The sequence below is a fragment of the Lissotriton helveticus genome, chromosome 4_1 (assembly GCF_964261635.1).
Source record: "Lissotriton helveticus chromosome 4_1, aLisHel1.1, whole genome shotgun sequence".
Classification (NCBI taxonomy): Eukaryota; Metazoa; Chordata; class Amphibia; order Caudata; family Salamandridae; genus Lissotriton; species Lissotriton helveticus.
In genome coordinates this window covers 971386913-971408227 of record NC_136063.1, presented here as the reverse complement: position 1 = coordinate 971408227, position 21315 = coordinate 971386913, and the positions used below count along the sequence as shown (strand labels likewise).

The 21315-nt window shown below is 37.9% G+C and overlaps 12 non-coding genes across 12 annotated transcripts; all 12 read right to left on the bottom strand.

Moving 5' to 3' along the window:
- Positions 1–1379: 1379 nt before the first annotated feature.
- On the bottom strand, positions 1380–1453 carry TRNAI-AAU (transfer RNA isoleucine (anticodon AAU)). Its single transcript has one exon. It is a non-coding gene; the product is annotated as a tRNA-Ile (tRNA).
- A 790-nt stretch (positions 1454–2243) lies between these two features.
- TRNAI-AAU (transfer RNA isoleucine (anticodon AAU)) lies at positions 2244–2317 on the bottom strand. The gene has a single exon. It is a non-coding gene; the product is annotated as a tRNA-Ile (tRNA).
- A 580-nt stretch (positions 2318–2897) lies between these two features.
- TRNAI-AAU (transfer RNA isoleucine (anticodon AAU)) lies at positions 2898–2971 on the bottom strand. The gene has a single exon. It is a non-coding gene; the product is annotated as a tRNA-Ile (tRNA).
- A 790-nt stretch (positions 2972–3761) lies between these two features.
- TRNAI-AAU (transfer RNA isoleucine (anticodon AAU)) lies at positions 3762–3835 on the bottom strand. Its single transcript has one exon. It is a non-coding gene; the product is annotated as a tRNA-Ile (tRNA).
- Positions 3836–5279: 1444 nt separating this feature from the next.
- Positions 5280–5353, bottom strand: TRNAI-AAU (transfer RNA isoleucine (anticodon AAU)). The gene has a single exon. It is a non-coding gene; the product is annotated as a tRNA-Ile (tRNA).
- Positions 5354–6143: 790 nt separating this feature from the next.
- TRNAI-AAU (transfer RNA isoleucine (anticodon AAU)) lies at positions 6144–6217 on the bottom strand. The gene has a single exon. It is a non-coding gene; the product is annotated as a tRNA-Ile (tRNA).
- A 579-nt stretch (positions 6218–6796) lies between these two features.
- Positions 6797–6870, bottom strand: TRNAI-AAU (transfer RNA isoleucine (anticodon AAU)). Its single transcript has one exon. It is a non-coding gene; the product is annotated as a tRNA-Ile (tRNA).
- Positions 6871–9178: 2308 nt separating this feature from the next.
- Positions 9179–9252, bottom strand: TRNAI-AAU (transfer RNA isoleucine (anticodon AAU)). Its single transcript has one exon. It is a non-coding gene; the product is annotated as a tRNA-Ile (tRNA).
- A 579-nt stretch (positions 9253–9831) lies between these two features.
- On the bottom strand, positions 9832–9905 carry TRNAI-AAU (transfer RNA isoleucine (anticodon AAU)). The gene has a single exon. It is a non-coding gene; the product is annotated as a tRNA-Ile (tRNA).
- A 6724-nt stretch (positions 9906–16629) lies between these two features.
- On the bottom strand, positions 16630–16703 carry TRNAI-AAU (transfer RNA isoleucine (anticodon AAU)). The gene has a single exon. It is a non-coding gene; the product is annotated as a tRNA-Ile (tRNA).
- A 790-nt stretch (positions 16704–17493) lies between these two features.
- On the bottom strand, positions 17494–17567 carry TRNAI-AAU (transfer RNA isoleucine (anticodon AAU)). Its single transcript has one exon. It is a non-coding gene; the product is annotated as a tRNA-Ile (tRNA).
- A 1444-nt stretch (positions 17568–19011) lies between these two features.
- Positions 19012–19085, bottom strand: TRNAI-AAU (transfer RNA isoleucine (anticodon AAU)). Its single transcript has one exon. It is a non-coding gene; the product is annotated as a tRNA-Ile (tRNA).
- Between the last annotated feature and the right edge of the window lie 2230 nt (positions 19086–21315).

The following is a 21315-nucleotide window of genomic DNA, read 5'->3' as shown; positions in this document are numbered from 1 at the left end:
GGAAAGCTTAATTTCAGCAGTTTACCATGAAGTTATTGTTATATATTATCAACATGAAGAAACTAATATGACTTCAAAAAAATTGCAATACAAAAGAGATTTCCATACTTAGTGTTAGAATTTTGAACCAGTAATGTTTTTTCCACGTGGTTTAGCAATAAATAAATATTCATCACCTATATTCAATTGATTCATCTAATCATTCTATCAGCTTCTGCGCAAAGGAAATATGGAGGTAAACATGATACAGAAGAAAATACATCTATTTTCAACATTAAAGGAGCATCCAGTATTGTCTTGGAGACTGATTGAAATTATGTCCTTTGCGTTTTTAACTTCATGCTCTAACAGACTAAACTAATAGGCTCACTAAATATATAGAATACTTTTGAAGAATTAGCAGATGATGAAATGCTACTGATTCCATCCAATCCTTCAAGCAGCGTGTGATTCAAGGAGATAAACAGTCCAAAATGAGACAAAAGAAAAATTCATCTTCGTTCAAACAATTGAACTTGGCCTGTACAGTGATCGAACCTGTGACCTTGGCGTTATTAGCACCACGCTCTAACCATCTGAGCTAACAGGCCATTTTGCACAACTACCTGGAGGTCCAGCAAATGAAGAAGGGCAAATAATAGTTAACCCAGGAGATTTGGAAAGCTTAATTTCAGCAGTTTACCATTAAGTTATTGTTATATATTATCAACATGAAGAAACTAATATGACTTAAAAAAAATTACAATACAAAAGAGATTTTCATACTTAGTGTTAGAACTTAGAACCATTAACTTTTTTCCATGTGGTTAAGCAATAAATAAATATTCATCACCTATATTGAATTGATTCATCTAATCATTTTATCAGCTTCTCCTCAAAGGAAATATAGAGATAAACATGATACAGTAGAAAATACATCTATTTTCAACATTAAAGTAGCATCAAGTATTGGCTTGGAGACTGATTGAAAGTATGTCCTTGGCGTTTTTAACTTCATGCTCTAACAGACTAAACTAATAGAGTCACTAAATATATAGCATACTACTGAAGATGAAGCAGATGATGTAGTCCTACTGATTGTTAATCCGGGATAGTTGGAAAGCTTATATTCAGCTGTTTACATTCATAGTATCTTTATATATTATCAACAAGACTAAACAAAAATGATCTCAATAAATTGCAATAAATAAGAGATTTAGTTACTTGGCGTTAGAACTTAGAACCATTAATAGATATTCCAGGCGCTTTAAGAATAGTAATTAATTCTATAATTATATCAAATGTATTCATCCAATCCTTCAAGCAGCGTTTGATCCAAGGAGATAAACAGTCCAAAATGAGACACAAGAAAAATTCATCTTTTTTCAAAGAATTAAACTTGGCCTGTACAGGGATCGAACCTGTGACCTTGGCGTTATTAGCACCACGCTCTAACCATCTGAGCTAACAGGCCATTTTGCACAACTACCTGGAGGTCCAGCAAATGAAGAAGGGCAAATGATAGTTAACCCAGGAGATTTGGAAAGCTTAATTTCAGCACTTTACCATGAAGTTATTGTTATATATTATCAACATGAAGAAACTAATATGACTTAAAAAAAATTACAATACAAAAGAGATTTTCATACTTAGTGTTAGAACTTAGAACCATTAACGTTTTTTCCATGTGGTTAAGCAATAAATAAATATTCATCACCTATATTGAATTGATTCATCTAATCATTTTATCAGCTTCTCCTCAAAGGAAATATAGAGATAAACATGATACAGTAGAAAATACATCTATTTTCAACATTAAAGGAGCATCAAGTATTGGCTTGGAGACTGATTGAAAGTATGTCCTTGACGTTTTTAACTTCATGCTCTAACATACTAAACTTATAGAGTCACTAAATATATAGCATACTACTGAAGATGAAGCAGATGATGAAGTCCTACTGATTGTTAATCCGGGATAGTTGGAAAGCTTATATTCAGCTGTTTACAATCATAGTATCTTTATATATTATCAACAAGACTAAACAAAAATGATCTCAATAAATTGCAATAAATAAGAGATTTAGTTACTTGTCGTTAGAACTTAGAACCATTAATAGATATTCCAGGCGCTTTAAGAATAGTAATTAATTCTATAAATATATCAAATGTATTCATCCAATCCTTCAAGCAGCGTTTGATCCAAGGAGATTAACAGTCCAAAATGAGACACAAGAAAAATTCATCTTTTTTCAAACAATTAAACTTGGCCTGTACAGGGATCGAACCTGTGACCTTGGCGTTATTAGCACCACGCTCTAAACAACTGAGCTAACAGGCCAATTTGCACATCTTCTGGAGTACCAGCACAGGAAGCAGTGCTAATGATAGTTCAACCGGGAGATTTGGAAAGCTTAATTTCAGCTGTTTAATATGAATTTACTTTCATATTATCAACATGAAGAAACTAATATGACTTCAAAAAAATTGCAATACAAAAGAGATTTCCATACTTAGTGTTAGAATTTTGAACCAGTAATGTTTTTTCCACGTGGTTTAGCAATAAATAAATATTCATCACCTATATTCAATTGATTCATCTAATCATTCTATCAGCTTCTGCGCAAAGGAAATATGGAGGTAAACATGATACAGAAGAAAATACATCTATTTTCAACATTAAAGGAGCATCCAGTATTGGCTTGGAGACTGATTGAAATTATGTCCTTTGCGTTTTTAACTTCATGCTCTAACAGACTAAACTAATAGGCTCACTAAATATATAGAATACTTTTGAAGAATTAGCAGATGATGAAATGCTACTGATTCCATCCAATCCTTCAAGCAGCGTGTGATTCAAGGAGATAAACAGTCCAAAATGAGACAAAAGAAAAATTCATCTTCGTTCAAACAATTGAACTTGGCCTGTACAGGGATCGAACCTGTGACCTTGGCGTTATTAGCACCACGCTCTAACCATCTGAGCTAACAGGCCATTTTGCACAACTACCTGGAGGTCCAGCAAATGAAGAAGGGCAAATAATTGTTAACCCAGGAGATTTGGAAAGCTTAATTTCAGCAGTTTACCATGAAGTTATTGTTATATATTATCAACATGAAGAAACTAATATGACTTAAAAAAAATTACAATACAAAAGAGATTTTCATACTTAGTGTTAGAACTTAGAACCATTAACGTTTTTTCCATGTGGTTAAGCAATAAATAAATATTCATCACCTATATTGAATTGATTCATCTAATCATTTTATCAGCTTCTCCTCAAAGGAAATATAGAGATACACATGATACAGTAGAAAATACATCTATTTTCAACATTAAAGGAGCATCAAGTATTGGCTTGGAGACTGATTGAAAGTATGTCCTTGGCGTTTTTAACTTCATGCTCTAACAGACTAAACTAATAGAGTCACTAAATATATAGCATACTACTGAAGATGAAGCAGATGATGAAGTCCTACTGATTGTTAATCCGGGATAGTTGGAAAGCTTATATTCAGCTGTTTACATTCATAGTATCTTTATATATTATCAACAAGACTAAACAAAAATGATCTCAATAAATTGCTATAAATAAGAGATTTAGTTACTTGGCGTTAGAACTTAGAACCATTAATAGATATTCCAGGCGCTTTAAGAATAGTAATTAATTCTATAATTATATCAAATGTATTCATCCAGTCCTTCAAGCAGCGTTTGATCCAAGGAGATAAACAGTCCAAAATGAGACACAAGAAAAATTAATCTTTTTTCAAAGATTTAAACTTGGCCTGTACAGGGATCGAACCTGTGACCTTGGCGTTATTAGCACCACGCTCTAACCAACTGAGCTAAAAGGCCAATTTGCACATCTTCTGGAAGACCAGCACAGGAAGCAATGCTAATGACAGTTCAACCGGGAGATTTGGAAAGCTTAATTTCAGCTGTTTAATATGAATTAACTTTCATATTATCAACATGAAGAAACTAATATGACATCAAAAAAATTGCAATACAAAAGAGATTTCCATACTTAGTGTTAGAATTTTGAACCAGTAACGTTTTTTCCACGTGGTTTAGCAATAAATAAATATTCATCACCTATATTCAATTGATTCATCTAATCATTCTATCAGCTTCTGCGCAAAGGAAATATGGAGGTAAACATGATACGGGAGAAAATACATCTGTTTTCAACATTAAAGGAGCTTCAAATATTGGTTTGGAGACTGATTGAAATTATGTCCTTTGCGTTTTTAACTTCATGCTCTAACAGACTAAACTAATAGGCTCACTAAATATATAGAATACTTTTGAAGAATTAGAAGATGATGAAATGCTACTGATTCCATCCAATCCTTCAAGCAGCGTGTGATTCAAGAAGATTAACAGTCCAAAATGAGACACAAGAAAAATTCATCTTTGTTCAAACAATTGAACTTGGCCTGTACAGGAATTGAACCTGTGACTTTGGCGTTATTAGCACCACGCTCTAACCATCTGAGCTAACAGGCCATTTTGCACAGCTACCTGGAGGTCCAGCAAATGAAGAACGGCAAATGATAGTTAACCCAGGAGATTTGGAAAGCCTAATTTCAGCAGTTTACCATGAAGTTATTGTTATATATTATCAACATGAAGTAACTAATATGACTTAAAAACAATTACAATACAAAAGAGATTTTCATACTTAGTGTTAGAACTTAGAACCATTAACATTTTTTCCATGTGGTTAAGCAATAAATAAATATTCATCACCTATATTGAATTGATTCATCTAATCTTTTTATCAGCTTCTCCTCAAAGGAAATATAGAGATAAACATGATACAGTAGAAAATACATCTATTTTCAACCTTAAAGGAGCATCAAGTATTGGCTTGGAGACTGATTGAAAGTATGTCCTTGGCGTTTTTAACTTCATGCTCTAACAGACTAAACTAATAGAGTCACTAAATATATAGCATACTATTGAAGATGAAGCAGATGATGAAGTCCTACTGATTGTTAATCCGGGATAGTTGGAAAGCTTATATTCAGCTGTTTACATTCATAGTATCTTTATATATTATCAACAAGACTAAACAAAAATGATCTCAATAAATTGCAATAAATAAAAGATTTAGTTACTTGGCGTTAGAACTTGGAACCATTAATAGATAATCCAGGCGCTTTAAGAATAGTAATTAATTCTATAAATATATCAAATGTATTCATCCAATCCTTCAAGCAGCGTTTGATCCAAGGAGATAAACAGTCCAAAATGAGACACAAGAAATATTCATCTTTGTTCAAACAATTAAACTTGGCCTGTACAGGGATCGAACCTGTGACCTTGGCGTTATTAGCACCACGCTCTAACCATCTGAGCTAACAGGCCATTTTGAACAACTACCTGGAGGTCCAGCAAATGAAGAAGGGCAAATGATAGTTAACCCAGGAGATTTGGAAAGCTTAATTTCAGCAGTTTACCATGAAGTTATTGTTATATATTATCAACATGAAGTAACTAATATGACTTAAAAACAATTACAATACAAAAGAGATTTTCATACTTAGTGTTAGAACTTAGAACCATTAACGTTTTTTCCATGTGGTTAAGCAATAAATAAATATTCATCACCTATATTGAATTGATTCATCTAATCATTTTATCAGCTACTCCTCAAAGGAAATATAGAGATAAACATGATACAGTAGAAAATACATCTATTTTCAACATTAAAGGAGCATCAAGCATTGGCTTGGAGACTGATTGAAAGTATGTCCTTGGCGTTTTCAACTTCATGCTCTAACAGACTAAACTAATAGAGTCACTAAATATATAGCATACTATTGAAGATGAAGCAGATGATGAAGTCCTACTGATTGTTAATCAGGGATAGTTGGAAAGCTTATATTCAGCTGTTTACATTCATAGTATCTTTATATATTATCAACAAGACTAAACAAAAATGATCTCAATAAATTGCTATAAATAAGAGATTTAGTTACTTGGCGTTAGAACTTAGAACCATTAATAGATATTCCAGGCGCTTTAAGAATAGTAATTAATTCTATAATTATGTCAAATGTATTCATCCAGTCCTTCAAGCAGCGTTTGATCCAAGGAGATAAACAGTCCAAAATGAGACACAAGAAAAATTAATCTTTTTTCAAAGAATTAAACTTGGCCTGTACAGGGATCGAACCTGTGACCTTGGCGTTATTAGCACCACGCTCTAACCAACTGAGCTAAAAGGCCAATTTGCACATCTTCTGGAGGACCAGCACAGGAAGCAGTGCTAATGATAGTTCAACCGGGAGATTTGGAAAGCTTAATTTCAGCTGTTTAATATGAATTAACTTTCATATTATCAACATGAAGAAACTAATATGACTTCAAAAAAATTGCAATACAAAAGAGATTTCCATACTTAGTGTTAGAACTTAGAACCACTAACGTTTTTTCCACGTGGTTTATCAATAAATAAATATTCATCACCTATATTCAATTGATTCATCTAATCATTCTATCAGCTTCTGCGCAAAGAAATATAGAGGTAAACATGATACAGAAGAAAATACATCTATTTTCAACATTAAAGGAGAATCAAGTATTGGCCTGGAGACTGATTGAAATTATGTCCTATGCGTTTTTAACTTCATGCTCTAACAGACTAAACTAATAGGCTCACTAAATATATAGAATACTTTTGAAGAATTAGCAGATGATGAAATGCTACTGATTCCATCCAATCCTTCAAGCAGCATGTGATTCAAGGAGATAAACAGTCCAAAATGAGACACTAGAAAAATTAATCTTTTTTCAAACAATTAAACTTGGCCTGTACAGGGATCGAACCTGTGACCTTGGCGTTATTAGCACCACGCTCTAACCATCTGAGCTAACAGGCCATTTTGCACAACTACCTGGAGGTCCAGCAAATGAAGAAGGGCAAATGATAGTTAACCCAGGAGATTTGGAAAGCTTAATTTCCGCAGTTTACCATGAAGTTATTGTTATATATTATCAACATGAAGAAACTAATATGACTTAAAAAAAATAACAATACAAAAGAGATTTTCATACTTAGTGTTAGAACTTAAAACCATTAACGTTTTTTCCATGTGGTTAAGCAATAAATAAATATTCATCACCTATATTGAATTGATTCATCTAATCATTTTATCAGCTCCTCCTCAAAGGAAATATAGAGATAAACATGATACAGTAGAAAATACATCTATTTTCAACATTAAAGGAGCATCAAGTATTGGCTTGGAGACTGATTGAAAGTATGTCCTTGGCGTTTTTAACTTCATGCTCTAACAGACTAAACTAATAGAGTCACTAAATATATAGCATACTATTGAAGATGAAGCAGATGATGAAGTCCTACTGATTGTTAATCCGGGATAGTTGGAAAGCTTATATTCAGCTGTTTACATTCATAGTATCTTTATATGTTATCAACAAGACTAAACAAAAATGATCTCAATAAATTGCAATAAATAAAAGATTTAGTTACTTGGCGTTAGAACTTAGAACCATTAATAGAAATTCCAGGCGCTTTAAGAATAGTAATTAATTCTATAAATATATCAAATGTATTCATCCAATCCTTCAAGCAGCGTTTGATCCAAGGAGATAAACAGTCCAAAATAAGACACAAGAAATATTCATCTTTTTTCAAAGAATTAAACTTGGCCTGTACAGAGATCGAACCTGTGACCTTGGCGTTATTAGCATCACGCTCTAACCAACTGAGCTAACAGGCCAATTTGCACATCTTTTGGAGGAACAGCACAGGAAGCAGTGCTAATGATAGTTCAGCCGGGAGATTTGGAAAGCTTAATTTCAGCTGTTTAATATGAATTAACTTTCATATTATCAACATGAAGAAACTAATATGACTTCAAAAAAATTGCAATACAAAAGAGATTTCCATACTTAGTGTTAGAATTTTGAACCAGTAACGTTTTTTCCACGTGGTTTAGCAATAAATAAATATTCATCACCTATATTCAATTGATTCATCTAATCATTCTACCAGCTTCTGCGCAAAGGAAATATGGAGGTAAACATGATACAGAAGAAAATACATCTATTTTCAAGATTAAAGGAGAATCAAGTATTGGCTTGGAGACTGATTGAAATTATGTCCTTTGCGTTTTTAACTTCATGCTCTAACAAACTAAACTAATAGGCTCACTAAATATATAGAATACTTTTGAAGAATTAGCAGATGATGAAATGCTACTGATTCCATCCAATCCTTCAAGCAGCGTGTGATTCAAGGAGATAAACAGTCCAAAATGAGACACAAGAAAAATTCATCTTTGTTCAAACAATTAAACTTGGCCTGTACAGGGATCGAACCTGTGACCTTGGTGTTATTAGCACCACGCTCTAACCATCTGAGCTAACAGGCCATTTTGCACAACTACCTGGAGATCCAGCAAATGAAGAAGGGCAAATGATAGTTAACCCAGGAGATTTGGAAAGCTTAATTTCAGCAGTTTACCATGAAGTTATTGTTATATATTATCAACATGAAGTAACTAATATGACTTAAAAACAATTACAATACAAAAGAGATTTTCATACTTAGTGTTAGAACTTAGAACCATTAACGTTTTTTCCATGTGGTTAAGCAATAAATAAATATTCATCACCTATATTGAATTGATTCATCTAATCATTTTATCAGCTACTCCTCAAAGGAAATATAGAGATAAACATGATACAGTAGAAAATACATCTATTTTCAACATTAAAGGAGCATCAAGTATTGGCTTGGAGACTGATTGAAAGTATGTCCTTGGCGTTTTTAACTTCATGCTCTAACAGACTAAACTAATAGAGTCACTAAATATATAGCATACTTTTGAAGATGAAGCAGATGATGAAGTCCTACTGATTGTTAATCCGGGATAGTTGGAAAGCTTATATTCAGCTGTTTACATTCATAGTATCTTTATATATTATCAACAAGACTAAACAAAAATGATCTCAATAAATTGCTATAAATAAGAGATTTAGTTACTTGGCGTTAGAACTTAGAACCATTAATAGATATTCCAGGCGCTTTAAGAATAGTAATTAATTCTATAATTATATCAAATGTATTCATCCAGTCCTTCAAGCAGCGTTTGATCCAAGGAGATAAACAGTCCAAAATGAGACACAAGAAAAATTAATCTTTTTTCAAAGAATTAAACTTGGCCTGTACAGGGATCGAACCTGTGACCTTGGCGTTATTAGCACCACGCTCTAACCAACTGAGCTAAAAGGCCAATTTGCACATCTTCTGGAGGACCAGCACAGGAAGCAGTGCTAATGATAGTTCAACCGGGAGATTTGGAAAGCTTAATTTCAGCTGTTTAATATGAATTAACTTTCATATTATCAACATGTAGAAACTAATATGACTTCAAAAAAATTGCAATACAAAAGAGATTTCCATACTTAGTGTTAGAACTTAGAACCACTAACGTTTTTTCCACGTGGTTTAGCAATAAATAAATATTCATCACCTATATTCAATTGATTCATCTAATCATTCTATCAGCTTCTGCGCAAAGAAATATAGAGGTAAACATGATACAGAAGAAAATACATCTATTTTCAACATTAAAGGAGAATCAAGTATTGGCCTGGAGACTGATTGAAATTATGTCCTATGCGTTTTTAACTTCATGCTCTAACAGACTAAACTAATAGGCTCACTAAATATATAGAATACTTTTGAAGAATTAGCAGATGATGAAATGCTACTGATTCCATCCAATCCTTCAAGCAGCATGTGATTCAAGGAGATAAACAGTCCAAAATGAGACACTAGAAAAATTAATCTTTTTTCAAACAATTAAACTTGGCCTGTACAGGGATCGAACCTGTGACCTTGGCGTTATTAGCACCACGCTCTAACCATCTGAGCTAACAGGCCATTTTGCACAGCTACCTGGAGGTCCAGCAAATGAAGAAGGGCAAATGATAGTTAACCCAGGAGATTTGGAAAGCTTAATTTCCGCAGTTTACCATGAAGTTATTGTTATATATTATCAACATGAAGAAACTAATATGACTTAAAAAAAATAACAATACAAAAGAGATTTTCATACTTAGTGTTAGAACTTAAAACCATTAACGTTTTTTCCATGTGGTTAAGCAATAAATAAATATTCATCACCTATATTGAATTGATTCATCTAATCATTTTATCAGCTCCTCCTCAAAGGAAATATAGAGATAAACATGATACAGTAGAAAATACATCTATTTTCAACATTAAAGGAGCATCAAGTATTGGCTTGGAGACTGATTGAAAGTATGTCCTTGGCGTTTTTAACTTCATGCTCTAACAGACTAAACTAATAGAGTCACTAAATATATAGCATACTATTGAAGATGAAGCAGATGATGAAGTCCTACTGATTGTTAATCCGGGATAGTTGGAAAGCTTATATTCAGCTGTTTACATTCATAGTATCTTTATATATTATCAACAAGACTAAACAAAAATGATCTCAATAAATTGCAATAAATAAAAGATTTAGTTACTTGGCGTTAGAACTTAGAACCATTAATAGAAATTCCAGGCGCTTTAAGAATAGTAATTAATTCTATAAATATATCAAATGTATTCATCCAATCCTTCAAGCAGCGTTTGATCCAAGGAGATAAACAGTCCAAAATGAGACACAAGAAATATTCATCTTTTTTCAAAGAATTAAACTTGGCCTGTACAGGGATCGAACCTGTGACCTTGGCGTTATTTGCATCACACTCTAACCAACTGAGCTAACAGGGCAATTTGCACATCTTTTGGAGGAACAGCACAGGAAGCAGTGCTAATGATAGTTCAGCCGGGAGATTTGGAAAGCTTAATTTCAGCTGTTTAATATGAATTAACTTTCATATTATCAACATGAAGAAACTAATATGACTTCAAAAAAATTGCAATACAAAAGAGATTTCCATACTTAGTGTTAGAATTTTGAACCAGTAACGTTTTTTCCACGTGGTTTAGCAATAAATAAATATTCATCACCTATATTCAATTGATTCATCTAATCATTCTACCAGCTTCTGCGCAAAGGAAATATGGAGGTAAACATGATACAGAAGAAAATACATCTATTTTCAAGATTAAAGGAGAATCAAGTATTGGCTTGGAGACTGATTGAAATTATGTCCTTTGCGTTTTTAACTTCATGCTCTAACAAACTAAACTAATCAATCAATCAATCAATCAATCAAGTCATTTGTAGAGCGCACTACTCACCCGTAGGGTCTCAAGGCGCTGGGAGGGGGGGGGGGTGCCGCTACTGCTCGAACAGCCAGGTCTTGAGCTGCTTCCTGAAGGAGAGGTGGTCTTGGGTCAGGCGCAGATTGGTCGGAAGTGAGTTCCAGGTCTTGGCGGCCAGGTAGGAGAAGGACCTTCCTCCTGTTGTCGCTCTTCGGATGCGGGGGACGGCGGCGAGGGCGTGGTTGGTTGATCTGAGGAGGCGCTTGGGAGTGTAGAAGCTGATCCGGTTGTTGAGGTAGCTCGGGCCTTGGTCGTGTAGGGCTTTGTGCGCGTGGGTGAGGAGCCGGAAGGTGATTCTCTTGTTGACCGGGAGCCAGTGCAGATCTCTCAGGTGTCCGGTGATGTGGCTGCGTCGGGGGATGTCGAGGATGAGTCTCGCCGAGGCGTTCTGGATCCGCTGGAGTCTCTTCTGGAGTTTCGCCGTGGTTCCGGCGTAGAGGGCGTTGCCGTAGTCCAGTCGGCTGGTGACGAGGGCTTGGGTGACCGTCTTCCTCGTCTCGGTGGGGATCCACCGGAAGATCTTACGTAGCATGCGCAGGATGTTGAAGCATGACGAGGAGACGGCGTTGACTTGTCTGGTCATGGAGAGGGAGGAGTCCAGGATGAAGCCCAGGTTGCGTGCGTGGTCCGTCGGTTTGGGTGCGGTGCCCAGGGCGGGGGGCCACCAGGAGTCGTCCCAGGCGGAGGGCGTGGCGCCCAGGATGAGGACCTCCGTCTTGTCTGAGTTCAGTTTCAGGCGGCTGGTCGTCATCCATTCGGCTACGTCTCTCATCCCTTCGTGCAGGTTGGTTCTGGCGGTGGCGGGGTCGTTGGTCAGGGAGAGGATCAGCTGGGTGTCGTCGGCGTAGGAGATGATGTTCAGGTTGTGTTGGCGTGCGATGGCCGCGAGGGGGCTCATGTAGACGTTGAAGAGGGTTGGGCTCAGCGAGGATCCTTGGGGTACGCCGCAGATGACTTTGGTGGCCTCTGACTTGTACGGTGGTAGGCGGACTCTTTGTGTTCTTCCGTCGAGGAAGGAGGTGATCCATTCCAGTGCCTTCTCCTGGATTCCGATGTTGCTGAGGCGCTGTACTAGGGTGCGGTGGCAGACAGTGTCGAAAGCCGCGGAGAGGTCCAGGAGGATGAGGGCCGCTGTTTCTCCGTTGTCCATCAGAGTTCGAAGGTCGTCGGTGGCGGCGATGAGGGCGGTCTCCGTGCTGTGGTTCGCTCGGAAGCCGGACTGCGAGGGGTCGAGGGATCCATTCGTCTCGAGGAAGGCGGCCAGCTGTTTGTTGACGGTCTTCTCGATGACTTTGGCCGGGAACGGGAGGAGCGAGATGGGACGGTAGTTCTTGAGGTCGGTGGGGTCTGCTGTGGGTTTCTTGAGGAGAGCGCTGATTTCGGCGTGCTTCCAGCTCTCAGGGAAGGTGGCGGAGTCGAAGGAGGTGTTGATGATGTCCCGCAGGTGGGGTGCGAGGACAGCGTCGGCCTTGTTGAAGACGTGGTGAGGGCAGGGGTCAGTCGGAGATCCGGAATGGATGGAGTTCATGGTGCGGATGGTGTCTTCGGTGCTGATCGGGGTCCAGGTGCGGAGGGTGGTGGATGGTGGCGTCGTTGCGGTTGTGGCTTGCGTTGGTTGGTTGCTGAAGCTGTTGTGTATGTCCGTGATTTTGTTGTGGAAGTAGGACGCGAGGGAGTTGCAGAGGTCTTGCGACGGGGTGATGTCGTTGTTTCCGGCGTTGGGGTTGGAGAGCTCTTTCACGATGTTGAAGAGTTCCTTGCAGTTGTGTGCGTTGTTGTCCAGCCGGTCCTTGTATGTATTTTTCTTGGTGGCGCGGATCAGTTGATGGTGTTTCCGGGTGGCGAGCTTGAGGGTGGCCATGTTGTCCGTCGTTGGTTCCCTTCTCCAGGCTTTCTCGAGGGCTCGACAGTTCTTCTTGGAGCACTTGAGTTCGTCGGTGAACCATGGTGTTTTTCTGCTGCAGGATCTGCTGGGCGGGGTCCTCAGAGGGGCGAGTTCGTCCGCGCAGTTGCTGATCCACTTCGTGAGGTTGTCGGCGGCCTGGCTGGGGTTCGCTGAGTTGGCGGGAGGGTGCTGGCTCAGGGAGGCGGTGAGCTGGTTGGCTGTGATCTTGTTCCAGCTTCTTCGAGCAGCCTGTTGCTGGTGGTGGTGGATCGTCGTTCTTTTGAAGGTGAAGTGGACGCAGCTGTGGTCCGTCCAGTGGAGTCCTGTTGCGTGGCTGAAGGTGACGTCTTTGCTGGAAGAGAAGACGGCGTCGAGTGTGTGTCCGGCGAGGTGGGTGGGGGTGGTCACCAGTTGCTTGAGTCCGAGGTTGTCGAGGTTGTCGAGCAGGGTGGTGGTGTTGCGGTCGTTGTTGTTCTCCAGGTGGAAGTTGAGGTCCCCCAGGAGGATGTAGTCGGCGGAGGGGAGAGCGTGCGGGCTAACGAAGTCGGCGATGTCCTCGCTGAATCGTGTGCGTGGTCCCGGGGGTCGGTAGATCAGGGTGCCTCTGAGGGTGGTCTTCGGGTTGGTGTGGATCTGGAAGTGCAGGTGTTCAGCGGTGGTGAGGGTGTCGTCGGTGTTGGTCGTGATGCGGATGGTGTCTCTGTGGATGATGGCGATGCCTCCTCCGGTCTGGTTGTCGCGGTCCCTCCGGGTGATCTTGTAGCCCTCTGGGATGGCGATGGCGATGTCTGGGGCTGAGGAGGCGTTCATCCAGGTCTCGGTGATGAAGGCAACGTCGGGGGCGGTGGTGTCGAGCAGGTTCCAGAGTTCTACGGCGTGTCTGTGGACGGAGCGGGTGTTGAGCAGGATGCACTTGAGGTGGGTGCTGCTGGAGTTCGGCTTGGCGGGTGCAGGGAAGGTCCGGATGCAGGTGAACTTGCAGGCGAGGCAGCTGAAGGGTCCGTGGGTGTGCTTCGGGGCGGCTCGGTGACATCCTGGGATGTGGCCGGTGTTGAGTGCGATGAGGTCGGCGGCGCTGTAGGTTCGTCGGGTCGGCTTCCGTCGGTGGGGGCCAGGGGTCCTGGCGCTGGTCGCGGTCCGGTCGCGGACGGGCGCAGACGGGCTTACCTTTGGCGCGCCTTCGGCGCACAATCGGCGCGCCCGCTGCGCGTCAACGCTGCGCGTTCGCACGGTCGCCATTTAAGGCCAAGTGCGCGGGTGGGCGGAGCAGCTGGGAGGCGGGAGCGGGGAGGGAAACAGAAGAAAAAAGGGGCGGGGCTAAGGCGGTGGCGGGAAGCGGGAGCGGGGGGCGGCGAGAAGGGCAGACACAAGACAAGCACCAAATTAGGTCAAAACGGGGCAAAAAGGCAGCGAAAACAAGCACAAATGCAGACAGAAACGGGGAAAAAGGCAGCGAAAACAAGCACAAATGCAGACAGAAACGGGGCAAAAAGGCAGCGAAAACAAGCACAAATGCTGGCAAAAGCGGGCAAAAAGGCAGCGAAAACACGGAGAAAACAAGCACAAATGCTGGCAAAAACGGGCAAAAAGGCAGCGAAAACACGGAGAAAACAAGCACAAATGCTGGCAAAAGCGGGCAAAAAGGCAGCGGAAACACTGAGAAACAAGCACAAATGCTGGCAAAAACGGGGGGAAACCAAGGAGAGCGCTCAGGGCGGCAGCGAGGCCGGCGCTGAGACAGAGGCAGGCACTGGGGGCACACGCAGCAGCTGGTGGCCGTGCGGCGCGGGGGTGCCCCAAACTAATAGGCTCACTAAATATATAGAATACTTTTGAAGAATTAGCAGATGATGAAATGCTACTGATTCCATCCAATCCTTCAAGCAGCGTGTGATTCAAGGAGATAAACAGTCCAAAATGAGACACAAGAAAAATTCATCTTTGTTCAAACAATTAAACTTGGCCTGTACATGGATCGAACCTGTGACCTTGGTGTTATTAGCACCACGCTCTAACCACCTGAGCTAACAGGCCATTTTGCACAACTACCTGGAGGTCCAGCAAATGAAGAAGGGCAAATGATAGTTAACCCAGGAGATTTGGAAAGCTTAATTTCAGCAGTTTACCATGAAGTTATTGTTATATATTATCAACATGAAGTAACTAATATGACTTAAAAACAATTACAATACAAAAGAGATTTTCATACTTAGTGTTAGAACTTAGAACCATTAACGTTTTTTCCATGTGGTTAAGCAATAAATAAATATTCATCACCTATATTGAATTGATTCATCTAATCATTTTATCAGCTACTCCTCAAAGGAAATATAGAGATAAACATGATACAGTAGAAAATACATCTATTTTCAACATTAAAGGAGCATCAAGTATTGGCTTGGAGACTGATTGAAAGTATGTCCTTGGCGTTTTTAACTTCATGCTCTAACAGACTAAACTAATAGAGTCACTAAATATATAGCATACTATTGAAGATGAAGCAGATGATGAAGTCCTACTGATTGTTAATCCGGGATAGTTGGAAAGCTTATATTCAGCTGTTTACATTCATAGTATCTTTATATATTATCAACAAGACTAAACAAAAATGATCTCAATAAATTGCTATAAATAAGAGATTTAGTTACTTGGCGTTAGAACTTAGAACCATTAATAGATATTCCAGGCGCTTTAAGAATAGTAATTCATTCTATAATTATATCAAATGTATTCATCCAGTCCTTCAAGCAGCGTTTGATCCAAGGAGATAAACAGTCCAAAATGAGACACAAGAAAAATTTATCTTTTTTCAAAGAATTAAACTTGGCCTGTACAGAGATCGAACCTGTGACCTTGGCGTTATTAGCACCACGCTCTAACCAACTGAGCTAAAAGGCCAATTTGCACATCTTCTGGAGGACCAGCACAGGAAGCAGTGCTAATGATAGTTCAACCGGGAGATTTGGAAAGCTTAATTTCAGCTGTTTAATATGAATTAACTTTCATATTATCAACATGAAGAAACTAATATGACTTCAAAAAAATTGCAATACAAAAGAGATTTCCATACTTAGTGTTAGAACTTAGAACCACTAACGTTTTTTCCACGTGGTTTAGCAATAAATAAATATTCATCACCTATATTCAATTGATTCATCTAATCATTCTATCAGCTTCTGCGCAAAGAAATATAGAGGTAAACATGATACAGAAGAAAATACATCTATTTTCAACATTAAAGGAGAATCAAGTATTGGCCTGGAGACTGATTGAAATTATGTCCTATGCGTTTTTAACTTCATGCTCTAACAGACTAAACTAATAGGCTCACTAAATATATAGAATACTTTTGAAGAATTAGCAGATGATGAAATGCTACTGATTCCATCCAATCCTTCAAGCAGCATGTGATTCAAGGAGATAAACAGTCCAAAATGAGACACTAGAAAAATTAATCTTTTTTCAAACAATTAAACTTGGCCTGTACAGGGATCGAACCTGTGACCTTGGCGTTATTAGCACCACGCTCTAACCATCTGAGCTAACAGGCCATTTTGCACAACTACCTGGAGGTCCAGCAAATGAAGAAGGGCAAATGATAGTTAACCCAGGAGATTTGGAAAGCTTAATTTCCGCAGTTCACCATGAAGTTATTGTTATATATTATCAACATGAAGAAACTAATATGACTTAAAAAAAATAACAATACAAAAGAGATTTTCATACTTAGTGTTAGAACTTAAAACCATTAACGTTTTTTCCATGTGGTTAAGCAATAAATAAATATTCATCACCTATATTGAATTGATTCATCTAATCATTTTATCAGCTCCTCCTCAAAGGAAATATAGAGATAAACATGATACAGTAGAAAATACATCTATTTTCAACATTAAAGGAGCATCAAGTATTGGCTTGGAGACTGATTGAAAGTATGTCCTTGGCGTTTTTAACTTCATGCTCTAACAGACTAAACTAATAGAGTCACTAAATATATAGCATACTATTGAAGATGAAGCAGATGATGAAGTCCTACTGATTGTTAATCCGGGATAGTTGGAAAGCTTATATTCAGCTGTTTACATTCATAGTATCTTTATATGTTATCAACAAGACTAAACAAAAATGATCTCAATAAATTGCAATAAATAAAAGATTAAGTTACTTGGCGTTAGAACTTAGAACCATTAATAGAAATTCCAGGCGCTTTAAGAATAGTAATTAATTCTATAAATATATCAAATGTATTCATCCAATCCTTCAAGCAGCGTTTGATCCAAGGAGATAAACAGTCCAAAATAAGACACAAGAAATATTCATCTTTTTTCAAAGAATTAAACTTGGCCTGTACAGGGATTGAACCTGTGACCTTGGCGTTATTAGCATCACGCTCTAACCAACTGAGCTAACAGGCCAATTTGCACATCTTCTGGAGGAACAGCACAGGAAGCAGTGCTAATGATAGTTCAGCCGGGAGATTTGGAAAGCTTAATTTCAGCTGTTTAATATAAATTAACTTTCATATTATCAACATGAAGAAACTAATATGACTTCAAAAAAATTGCAATACAAAAGAGATTTCCATACTTAGTGTTAGAATTTTGAACCAGTAACGTTTTTTCCACGTGGTTTAGCAATAAATAAATATTCATCACCTATATTCAATTGATTCATCTAATCATTCTACCAGCTTCTGCGCAAAGGAAATATGGAGGTAAACATGATACAGAAGAAAATACATCTATTTTCAAGAATAAAGGAGAATCAAGTATTGGCTTGGAGACTGATTGAAATTATGTCCTTTGCGTTTTTAACTTCATGCTCTAACAAACTAAACTAATAGGCTCACTAAATATATAGAATACTTTTGAAGAATTAGCAGATGATGAAATGCTACTGATTCCATCCAATCCTTCAAGCAGCGTGTGATTCAAGGAGATAAACAGTCCAAAATGAGACACAAGAAAAATTCATCTTTGTTCAAACAATTAAACTTGGCCTGTACAGGGATCGAACCTATGACCTTGGTGTTATTAGCACCACGCTCTAACCATCTGAGCTAACAGGCCATTTTGCACAACTACCTGGAGGTCCAGCAAATGAAGAAGGGCAAATGATAGTTAACCCAGGAGATTTGGAAAGCTTAATTTCAGCAGTTTACCATGAAGTTATTGTTATATATTATCAACATGAAGAAACTAATATGACTTAAAAACAATTACAATACAAAAGAGATTTTCATACTTAGTGTTAGAACTTAGAACCATTAACGTTTTTTCCATGTGGTTAAGCAATAAATAAATATTCATCACCTATATTGAATTGATTCATCTAATCATTTTATCAGCTACTCCTCAAAGGAAATATAGAGATAAACATGATACAGTAGAAAATACATCTATTTTCAACATTAAAGGAGCATCAAGTATTGGCTTGGAGACTGATTGAAAGTATGTCCTTGGCGTTTTTAACTTCATGCTCTAACAGACTAAACTAATAGAGTCACTAAATATATAGCATACTATTGAAGATGAAGCAGATGATGAAGTCCTACTGATTGTTAATCCGGGATAGTTGGAAAGCTTATATTCAGCTGTTTACATTCATAGTATCTTTATATATTATCAACAAGACTAAACAAAAATGATCTCAATAAATTGCAATAAATAAGAGATTTAGTTACTTGGCGTTAGAACTTAGAACCATTAATAGATATTCCAGGCGCTTTAAGAATAGTAATTAATTCTATAATTATATCAAATGTATTCATCCAGTCCTTCAAGCAGCGTTTGATCCAAGGAGATAAACAGTCCAAAATGAGACACAAGAAAAATTCATCTTTTTTCAAAGAATTAAACTTGGCCTGTACAGGGATCGAACCTGTGACTTTGGCGTTATTAGCACCACGCTCTAACCAACTGAGCTAACAGGCCAATTTGCACATCTTCTGGAGGACCAGCACAGGAAGCAATGCTAATGATAGTTCAACCGGGAGATTTGGAAAGCTTAATTTCAGCTGTTTAATATGAATTAACTTTCATATTATCAACATGAAGAAACTAATATGACTTCAAAAAAATTGCAATACAAAAGAGATTTCCATACTTAGTGTTAGAATTTTGAACCAGTAACGTTTTTTCCACGTGGTTTAGCAATAAATAAATATTCATCACCTATATTCAATTGATTCATCTAATCATTCTATCAGCTTCTGCGCAAAGGAAATATGGAGGTAAACATGATACAGAAGAAAATACATCTATTTTCAACATTAAAGGAGCATCAAGTATTGGCTTGGAGACTGATTGAAATTATGTCCTTTGTGTTTTTAACTTCATGCTATAACAGACTAAACTAATAGGCTCACTAAATATATAGAATACTTTTGAAGAATTAGCAGATGATGAAATGCTACTGATTCCATCCAATCCTTCAAGCAGCGTGTGATTCAAGGAGATAAACAGTCCAAAATGAGACACAAGAAAAATTCATCTTTGTTCAAACAATTAAACTTGGCCTGTACAGGGATCGAACCTGTGACCTTGGCATTATTAGCACCACGCTCTAACCATCTGAGCTAACAGGCCATTTTGCACAACTACCTGGAGGTCCAGCAAATGAAGAAGGGCAATGATAGTTAACCCAGGAGATTTGGAAAGCTTAATTTCAGCAGTTTACCATGAAGTTATTGTTATATATTATCAACATGAAGAAACTAATATGACTTAAAAAAATTACAATACAAAAGAGATTTTCATACTTAGTGTTAGAACTTAAAACCATTAACGTTTTTTCCATGTGGTTAAGCAATAAATAAATATTCATCACCTATATTGAAATGATTCATCTAATCATTTTATCAGCTCCTCCTCAAAGGAAATATAGAGATAAACATGATACAGTAGAAAATACATCTATTTTCAACATTAAAGGAGCATCAAGTATTGGCTTGGAGACTGATTGAAAGTATGTCCTTGGCGTTTTTAACTTCATGCTCTAACAGACTAAACTAATAGAGTCACTAAATATATAGCATACTATTGAAGATGAAGCAGATGATGAAGTCCTACTGATTGTTAATCCGGGATAGTTGGAAAGCTTATATTCAGCTGTTTACATTCATAGTATCTTTATATATTATCAACAAGACTAAACAAAAATGATCTCAATAAATTGCAATAAATAAAAGATTTAATTACTTGGCGTTAGAACTTAGAACCATTAATAGAAATTCCAGGCGCTTTAAGAATAGTAATTAATTCTATAAATATATCAAATGTATTCATCCAATCCTTCAAGCAGCGTTTGATCCAAGGAGATAAACAGTCCAAAATAAGACACAAGAAATATTCATCTTTTTTCAAAGAATTAAACTTGGCCTGTACAGGGATCGAACCTGTGACCTTGGCGTTATTAGCATCACGCTCTAACCAACTGAGCTAACTGGCCAATTTGCACATCTTCTGGAGGAACAGCACAGGAAGCAGTGCTAATGATAGTTCAGCCGGGAGATTTGGAAAGCTTAATTTCAGCTGTTTAATATGAATTAACTTTCATATTATCAACATGAAGAAACTAATATGACTTCAAAAAAATTGCAATACAAAAGAGATTTCCATACTTAGTGTTAGAATTTTGAACCAGTAACGTTTTTTCCACGTGGTTTAGCAATAAATAAATATTCATCACCTATATTCAATTGATTCATCTAATCATTCTATCAGCTTCTGCGCAAAGGAAATATGGAGGTAAACATGATACAGAAGAAAATACATCTATTTTGAAGATTAAAGGAGAATCAAGTATTGGCTTGGAGACTGATTGAAATTATGTCCTTTGCGTTTTTAACTTCATGCTCTAACAGACTAAACTAATAGGCTCACTAAATATATAGAATACTTTTGAAGAATTAGCAGATGATGAAATGCTACTGATTCCATCCAATCCTTCAAGCAGCGTGTGATTCAAGGAGATAAACAGTCCAAAATGAGACACTAGAAAAATGAATCTTTTTTCAAAGAATTAAACTTGGCCTGTACAGGGATCGAACCTGTGACCTTGGTGTTATTAGCACCACGCTCTAACCATCTGAGCTAACAGGCCATTTTGCACAGCTAGCTGGAGGTCCAGCATATGAAGAAGGGCAAATGATAGTTAACCCAG